Genomic DNA, 17,880 nt, shown 5'->3' with positions numbered 1-17,880 from the left:
AAAGTCACTTTCCACAAATCCTAACAAGATTAACTCCCCAGGACCCACAATGTGGAAAGAGAATTCACTCCAAGTGGTCCTCTGACCTGTGTGTGCACTGCTATGTGCATTCCCACACACTAAATGAAACAAAGGCCTGCAGAGAATTTATTTGGAGAACTAGGGTACTGTGCCCACAGTATGCATTGTGAGTGTATGTACTCACTTCCTTTGCATACACAGTGTAAGGGTGGTGGGTTCATTTTCTGTCCTAGACTCCTTTTCAGAGGTCCTCCTGTAGCGAATGGGCTAACAATTAGCACCACATGTGATTGACAGTTGGGAACACTTTACCTTAAGTGATGTTGTGGCTTCTCCCAGTTCAGCAAAAAGCTATGTGGTGGTATATAGTGGTGATGATGGCTTGGCCTCAACAAGTAAGTCTCAGCTGTTGGCCACTAGCTTCTGTGTGATGTGGCTGAAGACTTCCTACTTCTCTTCGCCAGTTCCTTCTGCCTCATGGACCATTCCCAGTTGTCCACAAACGACAAACTCGGGAACATCCTCACCCTGGATCACTCTAACCTGTTAGATGCATGCCCTTTTTCTTGCCCAATGCAATTCTCCTCATGTTCAGTCTCCCCTGGCCTCCAATTTGTGCATTTTTGGCTACTTGTCTTTATTTTTTCTCATAGTGTGTAGGCAGTGTGTCAGGGTTGTGTTACTGTCATGAAATATCTGAGGGAAATTAAGTGAGGGAATATATAAGGGTTTTTCTGGCACAAGGGCATCCTGGCAGTTGGGAGCCAAGGAATACCACAAAGTCCACCATGCAACAAACCTCATACAAGAGATTTATTGGGGAGAAGAACAGAAAGGCCGCTGCCTCTGAATAGAAAGAGAGACTGTAGAGGGTTCGGGGTGGGGCAGCTTTTATAGGGTCTTTGGAGCATTCACCACACAGTGAGCTAGTGGAAAAGTACAGGCAGCCAGAAGTATTGCTCGGAGGTTAACTCTGAAACATTATTTGGCCCTTAAGGCTGAGTCACAGGGGATTTCCAAGTCTCAGAGCTGGGGGCAGGCCAGGGACAGGGTAATTTTCCACTGGCTTCTTACCCTACAAAAGATGTATTTTGTCTCAGGGTTTCAGAGTGTTGGGTCTGGTCCATGGTCACTGGGCTTTGTCGTTGTTGCTAGGCTTGATAGAGCCTTTATCACATAGTCAAGTTGTTCACTTCACTGGGGCCAGGAAGCCAAGTGAAGGGTGTTTTGTTTGGTAACAAAGCCATGTAAGACCCAAGCTAATATTAACCCACTCTTGAATGGCAACTTAGCAGTAGCTACATCACTAAAGATGTTTCTTCCGCTCTTAGAAATCATTAACTTTCTTGTAGATAGGAAGGGTGGGGCCTTGTCCCCCCTTCCCTCTACTTGCTATTACCTGATTGTAAATTCTCAGGAGAGGTAAGACCCTGTGAGTCTGTGTGTCTTCCATGACTGATCTTGTGGCAGGTCTTATGTAGGTTAAGTACAGCTGCTGAGTTCAAGAGAATTCATAAGCCAGGGAGATGGCTCAGTAGGCAAGAGCGCGCTAGCCACATAAGCCTGACATCTGAGTTTGATTGCTGGAACACACTCAAAAAGGCAGATGTGGTAGCACCCATGATTCTGGCTCTCCTGTCACAAGGTAGGAGAAAGAGACAGGAGAATCACTCAGAAACTCAAGGGCCAGTGCAGCAGGAGAGGGAGGAGGGGGCGGGGACAACTAAAGAGACCTTGTCCCAATAAGGCTGAAGGCAAGACAATTCCTGACATACCCTCTGACTTCCACACACACCATAGCACACTCACACCTGTATGCGTGCGTGCGCACACATACACTGATTATTTTAAGTACATACAAAGTAAGTACAACAGCTGTGTTCCTCTTGCATTCCTTCCACTCCTTGTGTGAAGTGTTCCCTGATCCTTGAAGGGCTGACATATGTGTAGGTGTGCCATTTATGGCTGACTGTGCATTCCACAGTTACTCTCGTCAGTTTGATGGGTTGTGGATCTCTGTAGTTATTGCTGACTGTTGAAAGGGAATCATCTCTGGCCAAGGCTGACAGCAGCAATAAATCATCGGCATCAACATGATGCTTGGAAAACAATTTAATGGGCACGCTGTGCCTATAAAACAAGTAACATCGGTAGCTTCCACAGGAGGGCATTCCCAGCCACAGGCTTTTTTCTAGGTTTATAGTGCCATCTATAAATTCCCTTCTGTTCAGCTGGCTTCAACTCCAATCAAAGTGGTTGATTGCTTGTATAGCAGTCTCCTCCATGACTGAAACATTTCATCTTGCAGCAGAGTTCCTTAAGACAGAAGGCAACAACTCAAAATAACTTCAGGAAGTCCCTGAAACTGACCAGATTCACTAGGCCCCTCCCTCCCAAGAGTAAACACTAAAGACTGGTGAGAGTCACTTCCAGACTAGCCAAACTGCAAAGAAGGCTCTAAGACAAGTCCAGCTGCCTGGAGACAAATCCAGCCGCCTGGAAGAAGCAGAAACCAGCCTAGCTTCCTGGTAGAGGCTCAGACCAACTTAGTCACTTTGAGAAGACACTCTCCAGCCTGTTGTGCTGCCTGCAGGCTGTGCAGTGTGCACCAAGTTATCTGTGAGCTGTCACCCATGCTGTGGTGGGCTTTTGTGATGCAGCTCTCTTTTGAGTCATTTCTGCTCCTGTAAGTAACCCTAATAAAACTCATTTGTTCCCCAAGTTGGACTTTGGTGGCAAAAGGACCTCAGACACAAAGATACCCCAAGATCTAGTTCTCAGTACAAAGGAGATTTATTTGCCCCAGAGGGACAGATGGCAGGGAATAAGAGACAAAGACAGGAGATAGAGGATGAGGGAGACAGGGAAAAGAACAAGGGAAAAGGGGGAAGAGATATTTGCCTCTGAGGGACAAAGGACTGCCTCTGGATAGAGAGGGGACAGATGTGGCCCATGGGCAAATGGCATTTTATAAAGGAAAAAAAGGGAAACCCCATGTTAGGAATGAGTCGGTTCATTTTGATTGGGTATATTAATTGGGTAAGCCAAAAGGGGGCTTTACTCAATGCTTTACTTCAATGCTTTGATAGCTGGACCTTGGTGGTCAGCCACAGTGGCCAGTTTTAAGACAGTTTAGCAAGGCAGAGGGAATGAGGGAGAAGGGCAAGGCCTGCCAGAGCTCTACTTCAATGCTTTGATAGCTGGACCTTGGTGCTCAGCCACAGTGGCCAGCTTTAAGAATGTAATGTAACAGTTTAGCAAGGCAGAGGGAATGGGGGAGAAGGGCAAGGCCTGCCAGAGCCATGCTTGTCATGCTCGGGCCTGCCAGAGGTCCTCAGGTGGCATCCATGCTTTGGTCTGTCAGAGGATCCCCATTTGGGATGAGTACATGTGTGTGTAGCATCTCCCCAGGAAAATCCATCACACATCATTATTCCCTAACAAACGTACACATCCTACCTAGTGATTTGGTAGTGTAACACACAGGAGCCACATCTGAATATGACAGTTCTCTCTGAAGTGTGGTCCTAATTAGTCTGAACAATAAAAACCCAGAGTCAGATATCAGGGTGAAAGGTGAAAGATCAGAGAAGCAGAGCAGCAGCCACTAGAGACTTCTTACCTCTAGGAATCCTCAGACCAAATGGGCAGTCCTGTCTCTATGAATCCTCAGACCGAATGGAGGTAGATCCTGTCTCCACCCACCTTATATTCCTGTCTCCACCTCCCTAGTGCTGGGATCAAAGGCATGAGCCTCCCAAGTGCTAGGATCAAAGGTATGAGTCACGGCCGCTCAGCTCTGTTTTTGTTTCACACTGGTTCAATCTTGTGTTGCCAATGGTGACCTTGAACTCCTGATCTTCCTGCTTCCTCCTCCCAAGTGCTGGGATTAAAGGTGTCTGTCCCACTGCCTGGCTTTTATGATTAACTAGTGGCTAGCTCCACCCTCTGATCTTCAAGCAAGCTTTGTCTGTCAGGATACAAACAAAATATTATACAACATCTCTCTCAGCAGGGAAGAAGCTTGCAGTGAGTTCCAGCTTGATTTCTCTGGATCCTGCAAGCAAAATGTGTGATGTCATCAGCAACAGGGTCTTACCATCTAGTTCTGGTGGGCAGTTAACAGCTGTGGCAATTTCTGAATTGTTGAGGGGCATCCATGGTCCAAAAACTTATAGGAAGGTAGTCCACCTGTGGCAGTGGGGTTTCCATTTAATCTTATGGCTCCCAAAAGGAGTTTTATCCATCTATTCGGGCTGCTACCATTCAAACTCATTTATTTTTGTTTTTTAATTTGATTCCCAAGTATCAGATTTACTTATGGTGTTTTCTGACAAACTTAGTTTTGATTGGCCCTTCTCCCCACCTCCCATTCCTTCTCCCTGCCCCCATCCTACCTAAATCCCTCCATTCCCCATAGTTCCCTGCTCTTTCTTTTTATCATATGTATAATATGTACATGGGAATGTGTGTGTATGTAAGTGCAGTGCCTGTCAAGGCCAGAAGAGTGTCAGATCCCTTGGAGCTGAAGCTACAGGCAGTTGTGAGCTGCCCAACATCGGTGCTGGGAATCAAACTCAGGTCTTCTGCAAGAGCATACTGCCCTCCCCTCCCCAACCTGAAATCCACATTCCTTGTCCTCTTATGGACCCCTGTCTAGCTTCCTGGGCTCTCTCCATATTCCCAAATAAATGCAAACATAGGAAAATTAGAAACTAGGACCCACCTTGGAGAGAAAATGTTTAGTATCTTTCTGAGCCAAAACTATCTCAATATACTGTCCACTCATAGCCACTTTCCTACAGATTTCATTTTTCTTTATGTCTGAACAAAATTCCATGTTTTCATTGTCCATGTATCTATTGATGACGTCTAGTCTCATTACATTTCTTTGCTATTGTGAAGGAGGCTATGATAAACACGAATATACAAGTATTTTTAAACCGTTTAGGTATACACCCAGGATTGGCAAACCTGGATCACATGGTAATTCTATTTTTATTTTTTGTGACACCATCATATTGATTTCCATGGTGACTGCACTAGTCTTTACTCCTACCAACAACGAATAGGGGCTCCCTTTTCTCTGCATCATTGCCAGCATTCTAACTGGCATGAGATAGAATCTCAAGGAGTTTTAATTTGCATTTCACCGATAACTAAGAATATTGAATATGTTTTAAAAAGTTATTAGCCATAGAATGCTTGGATTTCCTTGGAGACCCGAAGATGTGGGAGATGCCAGAGCTGTGGGATACCTGCCGAAGACAGCTGCTAACAGGGAGTAGAACCAGCCCAAGAAGAAGTGTTCTGTGGTCAACAAAGCTGAAAGGAGCTGGAGATCTGAATAGCGTTTTGACAACAGGCATGGAGATGCCAAGTTTGGAGTTTGCCCAGCTGGTTATTGGTCTTGTTTTGGTCATTTCCTCATTATACTCCCTTCCCTGTATTTTGGAATTGTAATGTATATCTTGTGCCATTATATGTTGCAGGATATTTGAACACACTGTGAAAATGAGACTATGTTAATGTTATGCTCAAGCCACAGCCAGTGAGACAGACCACTTCCTGTTGCTTTTGAGTCAAGATGTAGGACTCTCACCTATTTTACCATGTCTGTCTGTACGCCACCATGTTACACCATAATGATAATAGACTAAACCTCTGAAAGTGTAAGTCACCCCAATTAAATGTTTTACTTTTTAAGAGTTGCCATGGTCATGGTGTCTTCTTCACAGTAATGGAAATCCTAAATAGAGCCACTATGGCAGACTTCTCTCTGAAGATCAAACAGGCTGGGTTTGCCTGCGGTTTCATTCTGGCCAAACCTGGGTACCAGACACCTCCAGAGGAGGGTTTCTTGCTCCCTGTTACCAGCCTGTGTTTTGCCATGTCCAGGAATAGAAGGCAATTGTTGCAGAACATTTGTTTAACTATGCAAAATTGTGTTGCATTTAACTACGCAAAGATGAGTTGCGTTTGTTTAACAACGTAAAGATATGCTGCTGTTTTACCTTGCTTGTCTAAGGCACCTGATTGGTCTAATAAAAAGCAGAATGACCAATAGCTAGGCAGTAGCTAGGCAGGAGAGGAATAGGCAGGGTTGGTGGGCAGAGAGAATAAATAGGAGGAGGAATTTAGGCTCAGAGGAAGAAAGAAAAGAGATGCCAGGGAGATGTCAGGGGTCAAGCCAGGCAGACACAGAGGAAGCAGGAGAGTAGGACATACAGAAGGAAAGAACGGCCAAAAGCCCCAAGGCAAAATGTAGATGAATAGAATCAGGTTAAATTGGGACTGGAGAGATGGTTCAGAGGTTAAGAGCGCTGGCTGTTCTTCTAGAGGTCCTGAGTTCAATTCCCAGCAACCACCTGATGGCTCACACCATCTATAATGAGATTGGGTACCCTCTTTGAAAGAATAATAAGTGGCACAGGTTACCAGCACTGGTTAGCACATGGATAGGTCATGGTCACAACATAACTCAGTATCAGTATCCGAGCTTTATTAGGAGGAAGAGAACCAGGCCTGGGGAAGGAGCACAGGCAGAGAGAAAGATGGTGGGGGAGAGAGAGAACAGAACAGAGAGAGAGGGTGGTGTCTGTGTCTGGCTTTTTAAGGGTTCCTGGTGAACATGCACAGGTGGGCTTAGGGAGCTACATCACGCATGCGCTGATTGCGTGACCACGCCATGAGCATGTAGTCACCAGTGCACACTGATTATGTGAGATGCAAGACCCTTTGCTTAACTCCTGAACTGCACTTGTGTGGTCATGCAACTGGAGTGAGGGCAGAATTCTGACACTCTTCTGGTAAGCAGGCATACATGCAGGCAGAACACTGTATATATAATACATAAATTAAAAAAATAGGTTAGATTAAGTGAAAAGAACTAGTGGGACAAGCCTAAGCTAAGGCAGAACATTCATAATAGTAAGTCTCCGTGTCTTTATTTGGGAGCTAGTTGGCAGCCCAAAGAAAATTCTAACTATAGATAATATGCTATGTTCTGAATTTGTTTAAAGGAATTAATGAAAGAATTAACTGTCACAAGAGAGAGAAACACTGCTGGAGACCATACTATGCAACTCCCGAATGTACCACAGAAGACAATGTCAAGGTGCTATTCTGATCTGAAGGCAATTGAGAAGAAAGAAATGTTCTGCACTCCCTACAAGGACTGAAAAGTCAGGACATCAGTCTCCAGAGCCTGTGCTCCTGTCTGCCAGAACAAATGGCGGGTGCTGCAAGCCGCAGGATAATGTATGGAATCCAGCTACTATCTACTACATTGGAAGCCATGGCTTAAGAAGTCTTGGTGACATTTTAGCTTTTGTATATATATATACAAAATATATATATTAGCCGGTTCCCACAATGATTTTCTTGTAGGCTTCCAAGAACTCCTAACAGTGCATTTACCTAAATTTGTCTCTAGCATCCTAGGCATAGCTTTGTTTCATGTGCAAATGAAGCTCAGACCCTCCTTTCTCTCACAGCCCTAATGGCCTTCCAGAGCAATTGACTCAGAACAAAAGGGCTTTGTGCATACCAGGTACAACGTAGCTGGGAGGCAGACTTCCTATCTCTGAACAGGGTTACTTCTCCTTGCCAGTATATGGCGGCATAGGAAAACAGAGGAAGTTTTATTTTAGTGACCTACAGACTCGTTTACCTAACCACCTGTAAGACTGTAGTTTGAGCACATTTATGATAGACACATAACATTTCACCTAACCACTTATAAGAATATATTTTGAGCACATAAATTCCCTTTCTGACTTATTCCAGGCCTTATCTGACCCTACCTCCTCTATTCACTCCCCTTTTGGGTTGCAAATGAAGCTGGCTATCTTGGCTCTGGTAGGGACCTTGGAAGCTTTGCTTTGTAGGAGAATAAAGATGAGGATGGAGAGGGAAGAGGGTTAGCGTTATGTGAGGACAGGAGAGGGGACAAAGGAGCTAAATATAAGATTAGAATTGAAACTGTGTAGATAGAATTTCGTAGAATTTAATCTCAGAGGGATAAAGTAGACGGACACAAGAACCCGGTGTACTCAGATTATTTTTCTGCAGAATACCCCCACCATTAGTAGTGTCTCTTCTGGGCTCCTGGGAAGGAAGCTAAGAGTTAGGCCCTCAATGTTTCTGAAAGTGGGGCCTCCACAGACAAACTAGCATGCCTCTGATAACAGTGTGCAGACTCCTAATCATCTTTAGTGTCTCTCTAGGTCTTATTAACTACTTAGCTATCTAGGAAATGATTTGTGGTCATTGGTTGTTACATTTTTTCCGTAGGTTGTTTTTTTTTTTTTTTTTTTTTTTTTTAGGAGTTTCAGAATAGAGAAGAAGAAAGTAGAGTTCTCCCATACTCCCCTTAAGTTTCTTCTTTTAAAATGTTATTGTAGTTACAATAACAACAAAAAGATTAAAGCTGTGCCTTTAGCTCAGGTTCCTAGGTAAAGCTGATTACATGGGAAATCCAAGGCTGAGTAAGGTTGGTTACATTGTTCTCTTAAAAGAAGACCAAACCATTTTTTCCCCCTAGAGCTGAGCAAGCGCTCCACCACTGAGCTAAATCCCCAACCCCAAAGACCACACTTAAACTGAGCACACAGTCGGACAACAGGCTAAGCTTGTAGTCTTAAATGATCTCAAGGCACTTTACAAACTTGATTGCAAGGTCTGGATTTTCAGAAAGAAAAAACTACACACACACACACACACACACACACACACACACACACACACACACACACACACACGGTCCGTGCTCAGCTGGGTTGTGTTTTTTTCTTAGTTTTCACTCCAAGGTTGAAGTTAGAGCCTATGAGCTTTAGAGCTCATGAGCTGCTCATGTTTCTTCTGAGCACACACATATCTTTGTAAATTCATGTGTGGATTTCCAAGTTTCTGGGAATCTTGAGCTTTTCAAAACTCTAACAGGTGTCAGAATTCTGCCCTCACTCCAGCTGCATGACCACACATGCACAGTTCAGGAGTTAAGCAAAGGGTCTTGTGTCTTACATCATCAGTGTGTGCTGGTGACTGCATGCGCATGCGTGGTGTAGCTCTGTAAGCCCACCTGCACATGGTCACTGGGAACCCTTAAAAAGCTGCCCACGGCACAGGGGGCTAGAGAGATGGCTCAGAGGTTAAGACTGCTCTTCCTGAGGACCTGAGTTCAATTCCCAGCAACCATATGGTGGCTCACAGCCATCTGTAATGAGATCTGGTGCCCTCTTCTGGCAAGTGTATACATAATAAATAAATAAATAAAACATTAAAAAACAAAAAAAAAGTCGGACGCAGACCCCACCCTCTGTCTCTCTCTGTCTGCTCCCTCTCCCCCCACCCCACCATCGTGTGCCCCCCCCTTCTGTGGCTCATGACCTTTTCTTGCAGTAACCAGCGCTGTAACCAGCACCATTTATCATTCATTTCAATAGGTCCTTAGCTTGTCCTTTGACATTTTGGTTAGCTAGCTGCTGGCCCTAGCTGTCCTCCTCACTCAGGCAGCTGTGATTTGACACTCACCAGCACCAAGAGAGCTCTGGGCAGGTTCTGTAAACATAAGCCTTGACTGGGCCTTCAGGCAACCACCACACAAGTCACTGTGGTCCTTTGAAAGGGCTCCAGCTGTTTTTCTTCCTTTGGTACCAGGAGTGGAGAGTGTAATTTTAAAACTTCTTGCTGAGCTGGGGAACCAGAGAAGGGACTAGGGATTGTCAGAAACAACACAAAACATGTAATTCCTGAAATTCTGCCACCTTTCTTAAGTAAAGTTCTCTTGGATTTGCTGACTTTAATTGACTTTTTGGTTTAGATTAATTTTGATTTTTAAATGTATTTATTTGTGAGTACACACACACACACACACACACACACACACACACACACACACACCACGCCTGTGTGTGCATACGTACATGTGAATTCCAGTTTGCTGAGCCAAGGGGTGGAGGATAATCCATGGGCTGGAGTGACAGGCAGTTGTGAGTCTCCTGACATGTAAGCTGGGAAACAAAGAGATCTCTTAACCTCTTGAGCCAGCTCTCCAACCCTAAGTCTTTCATTTTAAAAGAGGGGGACACTCCACCTTCAGACACAGTCTTGCGTAAGAATGATGTTAACAGGGGAAATGGTCATTCACAGTCTAGGGCAAATATTTTCCCCAATTTTATCAAAGGAATGAAAGCTTACTTTGGGAAATCCATTGCTGTTGTCTCCACATTGACTGTTTTTGAGAACAGAATTTGAATGAGTAAAAGCCAGTCTCATAGTTGAAGTGTTCAAATTTACCATGGATTATTGGGGCAGGCCACAGAAGTTTTGGATCGGACAGATTTATTAAAGGATGAAACTGATACAACACATTCACGAATACAGAAGCACCACTGCTTCTTTGTCCACCAGGGAGAGATGGGGAAACTCTGGACAAGGTCACTGAGCGGTGGCGCCAGGAAGCCTTCCATTGTCCAAAAAGGGACACATGACCCTCCTCCTCCAATTTTTTTTTCTTTCTTTTTTTTTTTTTTTTAACCAGAGCTGAGGACCGAACCCAGGGCCTTATAACCCAGGGCCTTATAACCCAGGGCCTTATGCTTGCTAGGCAAATGCTCTACCACTGAGCTAAATCCCCAACCCCCTCCTCCAATTCTTAAAGGGTATCTTCAGAGAAGACCATGCCCATTGGGCTAACCTGTTCCATTCCATTGGCCATTAGATCAAATGGCAGAATTCCCACAACAATGGGTAGCTGAGATTGACTCCACTGCTGCAGGGCAGCCTAAGATGAGCTGCTGAAGAACTCCTACACCAGGGACAGAAGTGTAAATCCAAATACGGTTTACTAGTCATACAAGGGACTCTATACTAGAAAAGTATTATATAATCCATTAGCCTCATCCTCTGTGTATTGTTTTCCAGAAGGCAAAACCAGGCCCCCCCAAAAAAGTAAGAAAAATAAAAAGTTGAGCTAGGACAAGGTGAGCAGGTGTTATGTGATGCTGTTCTTGGGGGATACATGAACAGTCACTCATTCTAGACAGGGATCTGACAACTGACCCAAGCACAAATATCGTCCAAGTCCAACTTGGTGAACTAGTAAGTCTTATTGGGACTACAAACAGGAATATGGGTGAGGGTTTACTTATAGGAGCAGAAATCACTCCACCCCTGCATTGGGAGAGTTGAGGAAAGCTGGAAACCTGGAACATACTGTACAGCCTTCCTGTAGCTCACAGGTTGGAGTAGCCCCTTTGATCTGAGACTCCTCCAGCAGCTCCGCTGGTTTCCATTTCTTCATGCTGCCTGGCTAGCCTGAGCCTCTTCTGGGTAAGCTCAGCTTGTTCTCAGTTGGAGATGCCCAAATCATATGAAGGCTGAAACTCTCTCCCAGTTTCTTCCGGCTGGCAGACTTCAGTTCTCCATGGCTGTATAGCCACATTCTCATCTACTTCCAGCTGAGTAACAGATGGAGGGTAGCGTTCATCTTCTTGAGGCCACCCTTGGGTTTTTGACAATGTTGTCCCCTTACAACAGTATACCCCTACACAGCCCACAGGAAAGCATCTCTAGCTTATTGTCCTGGGTCTCCTGATTTGGCTAGGCTCCTTCCATAGTTTCCTGATTGATACTCAGAATCAGACGAGTGGGTCCCTTAACTGCATCTGTAAAATCCCTTAAACTTTGCATGAAACGTAATCTAGTAGGCTTACTGTGGGAGTATAATCAAAGGACATTTTGTTTGTGAATGATTGCTGAAATTAAAACACTGTGAACAGGCCTTACAAATGTTTCGCTATAGATAGGGTTTTATAATTATAGCCATAAACTTTAAATGATCTACCACTTTACTATGACAAAGTTTTGGCATGTATTTTTAACTATTTGCTTTTCACGACTGCCCCTCCCCCTGTGCCAAGAAGGCACAGCTGATAGTCCAATGTTGGGGAAAGATGTGTGAGTGTAAAGTCTTCATGGGGGGATGACCAGACATCTCTTCAGTGAGACATGTCACAAATGACAGAACAAATAAGCAATTTTACTCACATCTTACTTGGTGAACCAGTGAGTTTAATCAGGGATATTTTCAGGAGCAGAGTAAGGGGTTACAGAGTCATGGGCTTATAGCACCACTGAAGAAAATGTCTTTCCCAGCCACCCTTAACTGCCTAGATATCCTTCAGGAAGTGAGGGACCTTGTGAACTCCCCCCTCCCTCCACAAATGGGCTCCATCTTGTGCATGCTTTGTGTAGATAATCACAGCTGCTGAGGGTCCAGGGGAGCAATGACCGAATCATGCCCAGAGGAAAGTGTTCCTCAAACTTGCATCCTTTCTTCTGGTTCTTAGAATCTTTCCACCCTCTCTATCGTGATGTTCCCTGAATGAAAATGTATCCCATAGACTCGAAACACTTGCTTCCCAGTTGGCGGTGCCATTGCGGGTGTTTCGTGTGGTTGCAGCCTTGTAAGAGAAAGCACAATGTGGGTGGACTCTGAGATCATAGAGCCTCACTCTACTTCCACTTGTCTTTCTCTGCTTTGTGTTTGAGCTTGAAGGTGTGAGCTCTCAACTTGCTGCTCCTGTTACCATGCCTGACCCTTGCTGCCATGTTCTCTACCATCATGGACCATCATTCTCCTGGAACCATAAGTCCCAAACTCTTCATTCTGTAAGTTGCTTTTGGTCATGGTGTTTTTATCATGTCAACAAAAAGGGAGCTAAACCATTCCTTGAGATTTAGAAGGAATAATAAAGATGTCCCACTTGGATTTAAGCCTTCAACAGTCATTATTCTCAGCACTTGGATCAGTTCTGAGTCTCTCTAGTAATTAACACTTATTGGCCCAGGCTGACAGCAGCAATAAATTAGACGTAAATATAAATGCTCAAAAGTCTATTGAATCTGGCAGGTACATCGTATCTATTCAGCCAAACAGTAACAGGAGATTCCCTAATAGGGCCTATGGCCTCATTATCCATGGTCTTTTCAACAGGCTTACAGTAGTTGGTATGAATTTCTTCCAATGGAGTAGAGGTTAAACCCACACAGAAGGCAGTGGGTGGGAGCCATAACAGTGGTGCCACTATCCCATTAGTGGTCTTGTCTGACAAGTCAGCCATGTAACATGCAGAGATCACAGCTGGGGAGGGTACTTCTGGCAATCTTTCCCCTGAAGCCTGCACAGTACCTTCCAGCACTCTGAAAGTCAGCTAGCAGGAAGCTTCTAGCCCAGTTCCAGCTTCATCTCTCCATGTTCCCCAACCAAAGTGTGTAGTGTCTTCAGGATTAGGGTCTTGTCATCTAGTTTTGGTGAAAAACCAACAACAGTGGAAATTGCCTTATGGTGTTTGGAGAGCATCCCTGGCCAGCAACACAGGAGGTGCCCTACCCCGACCACTGGAATTTCCACCAACCTTATGGCTCCTAGGAATATTTATTTCTACCCAAACAGGGTACTTTTGTTCAAACTCTGACACTGACAGGCACAGGCTGCAGGAGGATTTCCCCCACTTACCCTGTTGTCTGACCTCCATGTTTTTGTTTTTGTTTTTTGGTTTTTTGAGACAGGGTTTCTCTGTATAGCTTTGCACCTTTCCTGGAACTCACTTGGTAGACCAGGCTGGCCTCGAACTCACAGAGATCTGCCTGGCTCTGCCTCCCGAGTGCTGGGATTAAAGGCGTGCGCCACTACCGCCCAGCTGACCTCCATGTTTTATCCAACCATAAAGCTCCCAAGGATTTCAGAGTTGTGCATGGCCCCTGAGCCTTGTGTGAACTGATTTCCCATGTGCCTGTATGTGTTTCAGGAGCCAGCCTTTCTTTTCTTTCCTTCAATGTGTCTTATTTTTAATTATGTGTGGGTGTGAGGGGTGGGTTTGTGCATGTGACAGGTGCCCTCAGAGGCATTGGAGTCCACTGGAGCTGGAGTTACAGGCGGTTTGTAGACTCCATGACGTGGGTGCTGGGAACTGAATTTGAGTCCTCTGTGGGGGCACAACCACTGAGCCATCCGATATAGCGTGAAAATTTTCCATTTCTTCTATCAGTTGTTTTCTCAAAAGTCCAACATTGAGCACAGCTGTGTGAATGGGAGCTACTTCCTTAGCTACCTGCCACTCTCCACAACCATTTGCCACGAGTTGCTCCATTTCCTCATGCTGAAGCATCACCACAGGGATGACAGGCCTTTTCCCACCTGCAGCAGGCTCGGTGGGGCTTGGGCTGACTCTTGTTGCTTGGGCTGGCCTAGGGCCTAGAGGAAGCAGCCATATCACACCGGCTATGGTTAACACTCTCCACAGATCTGATTGTCTCTGGGCTAAGCTGTGCTTGGCTGCTGCCTCTCCATTGGCTACATCTGGCTACTGAGAGGTCTCTAGGTTGGGCAAACACTTTCCACTCCCAGTATACTTCCTCTCAGGAGAGGAGTATGCATAGCTTATTCTGGTTGGGGGTGGGTGTTTAATTACCATCCTGGGGACAGTCTTTTTCACTTGTAGTGCTGACCTTTATATATTAATTAAACTTTTGCTTCAGCCCTTAAAGCCTTCCAGAGGTTCAATACCAGTGAATTTTGCTAACATTTTTTCCTTAGGAACTCTAGCTTGACACTAATATTGCCTCAAATTTGCTTTCCAGTTCCCACACAGGTCCCTTTGTCTGATTTTTTTTTATCATCCCTCTTGATTGCTTTATTATTTTATGAATTTGTTTACATATCAGTCCACAGTGTTCAGACCTGCCAGGGTGCTTCCTCCTAATAAAGCCATGTGCCACAATGGACTCAATGGAGCCATTAGAGCCTGCATTAGTCCCAAGGTAACTGCTGATCAACCTCTCTTCAATCTCCCGGTCTTATCTGGTATAATGAACAGGACACGAGGCACTGCCTTTCTCATGCTTGATGACTTCCATGTTTATCCTTCCTCTATTGTATTCTAGTTCATAGTAGTCAGGGGACCCCCTGTTGGAGGACACTGAGCATCTGTGACAGTTCCTGTGAGTCACCCATCAGAAACTGATTTCCCTCATATTGTCTCAGATCATTAGGGTTCCTATTGCTGTGGAGAGATGCCATGACCACGGCAACTCTTATAAAGGAAAACATTTAACTGGGGCTGGCTTACAGTTCAGAGGTTTAGTCCATTATCATCATGGCGAGAAACATGGTGGCATGCAGGCAGACGTGGTGCTGGAGGAGCTGAGAGTTCTACATCTTGATCCTCAGGCAGCAGAAGGAGACTATGTGCCACACTGGGCATGGCTTGTGCACATGAAACTTCAAAGCCTGCTCCATAGTGACATACTTCCTCCAACAAGGCCACACCTACTTGAACAAGCCACACCTCCTAATAGTACCACTCCTTATGAGCCAAGCATTCAAACACATGAGTCTATGGGGGCCATACCTATTCAAATCACCACAGATCATATAGCTTTTGTTTTAAGCAGGGATGTGGTTCTATTAGTTTTTCCGCTTCCACAACACCACGCTGACCCCATTTACTCCCTTGCCCTACAGCTTTAAGAGCAAGGCTGTGACCAATTTCTCATGTAAAAGCCTCTTCCAATTCAAACAATTGAGTGGCACAGTATTCCATGATTATCATAGCGAGCCTTATCAAGGCCCCTGTGCACCATGGGTATTTTTCTTTCCTCTGTATTAAAGATCATGCATGAGGGATATCTTCTATTCTTTCCTCCTTCTCATTGTCAAATTCTCCCTATGGATTCCAAGATTGGGGATTATATGGAGGACTATTCAGCATTCATATCATTTGTACTTTCTTTCTTTTAAGCCCTCCACCATGACATATGAAATGGCAAGCTAGCGGTCCATCTTGCATCAGGTTGAATGCACAAATAAAAAACTCAGTTACCGATAACATGTCGGCGTTGCATTAAGGACAGAAATCAATACAGCATGTCCCTTTGGTGTCATTTAACCAACAGTGAGCCCGGATATGAATTCCCCACTTTGCTCTCGGGTGTCTTCCATCATCCCTGTCTGTCTGCTGTGGGAGTCTGAATCTGTCCTTTGTCTATGACTGTATATCCATGTGTGTCCATGTGGCTAACCCTAACAAAGGGCTGAAGAGCACAGAAAGTATCACACAGAGAAGGCATAAGGGGCACTTAACAGAAATCTTCAACAGGATTTTATACTCCAAATGATCCCAACTGACCCAGATAACAAACAATATTACATTTATCATTGTTTATCAAACAACACCCCATGTTGTCTTCAATGATTATGGATATTCTTTTTTTTTTTTTTTTTTTTGGTTTGTCAAGACAGGGTTTCTCTGTGTAGTTTTGGTGCCTGTCCTGGATCTCGCTTTGTAGCCCAGGCTGGCCTCGAACTCAGAGATCCACCTGCCTCTGCCTCCCGAGTGCTGGGATTAAAGGCGTGCGCCACCACCGCCCGGCGGATATTCATTGTTATAAGATTGCTTTCAATATATATGTGCTGTTTTCAGCAAATGATGACCACAACACAAACAGAACATACATGCATTACTCCTGGGTCGGGGACATGGAAGAGCAGCTAACTCAAGATTACGGCTACTCATTAGCTTTGGTTGGAAAAGTTGACTATCAAAGGCAAATAAGGTTGATTGTTAAGCACGGGTTAAACTAACAGGCTGACTACACAGTAGGCTATCAGTCAAGTGACTTCAAGATGTATTATTAACTGACTGCAAGGTCAGGCAAAAGGTCCAGTCTCTTGGGATGTAAGAGGTTTTTATCATGCTGCATGAGAGAGAGAGAGAGAGAGAGAGAGAGAGAGAGAGAGAGAGAGAGAGAGAGAGAGAGAGAGAGAGAGAAGGAGAAGACACACAGAGACAGAGAAGCGTTACACTATAGCCCTAGCTGGCCTCTAACTCACAGCCACTGCCTGGCTCTACCTTCCAAGTTCTGGGATTAAAGGGCATGTGCCCTGGTCTCATTTTTTTTTTTTCTTTCATTTCTGTCAATCCAGAGACTAATGCAGAGGACAGCATCTGTATCTTTTTCTCATTATAATTCCCTTCTTAAACAGGCAAATCCTTTCTGGACATCTCAGCTTCAGTGGCATGTCTTACTGATGGCACACAATGCTTGTGACCGCATCCCATATGCATGTGCCACTTTCAAGGACTGAGGTATCAAACGGCCAATTCCATTCCTCAAGGAGGCATGCCATTGCATACCGATAGAGGAAGACGGCTTTTCTGGAACTTTCCTCACAGACACTCCTCCTGCAGGTGGGGCACTGCTGTTTTGTTTACATGTCTCTTCACTCAAGGCAGGAGCAGAACAACCACTACTACAGCAAGTGTCTGAGTCAGGGTTTAAAGCTGGGGAGGAAAGGGTTTAGCTGGCTTACACTGCAGCACTGCTCTTCATCACTGAAGGAAGTCAGGACAGGAACTCAAGCAGAGCTGGAACCCGGTGGCAGAAGCTGATGCAGAGCTCATGGAGGGGTGCTGCTTCCTGGCTTGCTTCTCCTGGCCTGCTCAGCTCACCTTTTTATAAACCCAGGGCCAGTAGCCCAGGGATGGCACCACCCACCCTGGGCAGGGCTCACCTCCACTGATCACTAATTGAGAAAATGCCCCACAGCTGGATCTCATGGAGGCATTTCCTCAGCTGAGGTTCCTTCCTCTCCGATGACTCTAGTTTGTGTCAAGTTGACCCACAAAACCATCCAGTAGAGCAAGAGAGCCTGCCATTCCTGCCACATGGGAAAGGATGACATCAGGATTAGCTCCCTTTGGGTGCTCCACCTTCAGAAAGCTTAGCCCCAGTTGTTCTCTTATGGTCCAGAGCAGAGACAATGCAGGCACCACCCCTAAGCTCATCACTGGG

Source organism: Onychomys torridus, chromosome 16 (assembly GCF_903995425.1).
Source record: "Onychomys torridus chromosome 16, mOncTor1.1, whole genome shotgun sequence".
Classification (NCBI taxonomy): domain Eukaryota; kingdom Metazoa; phylum Chordata; class Mammalia; order Rodentia; family Cricetidae; genus Onychomys; species Onychomys torridus.
Note: the sequence above shows the minus strand (reverse complement) of the source record.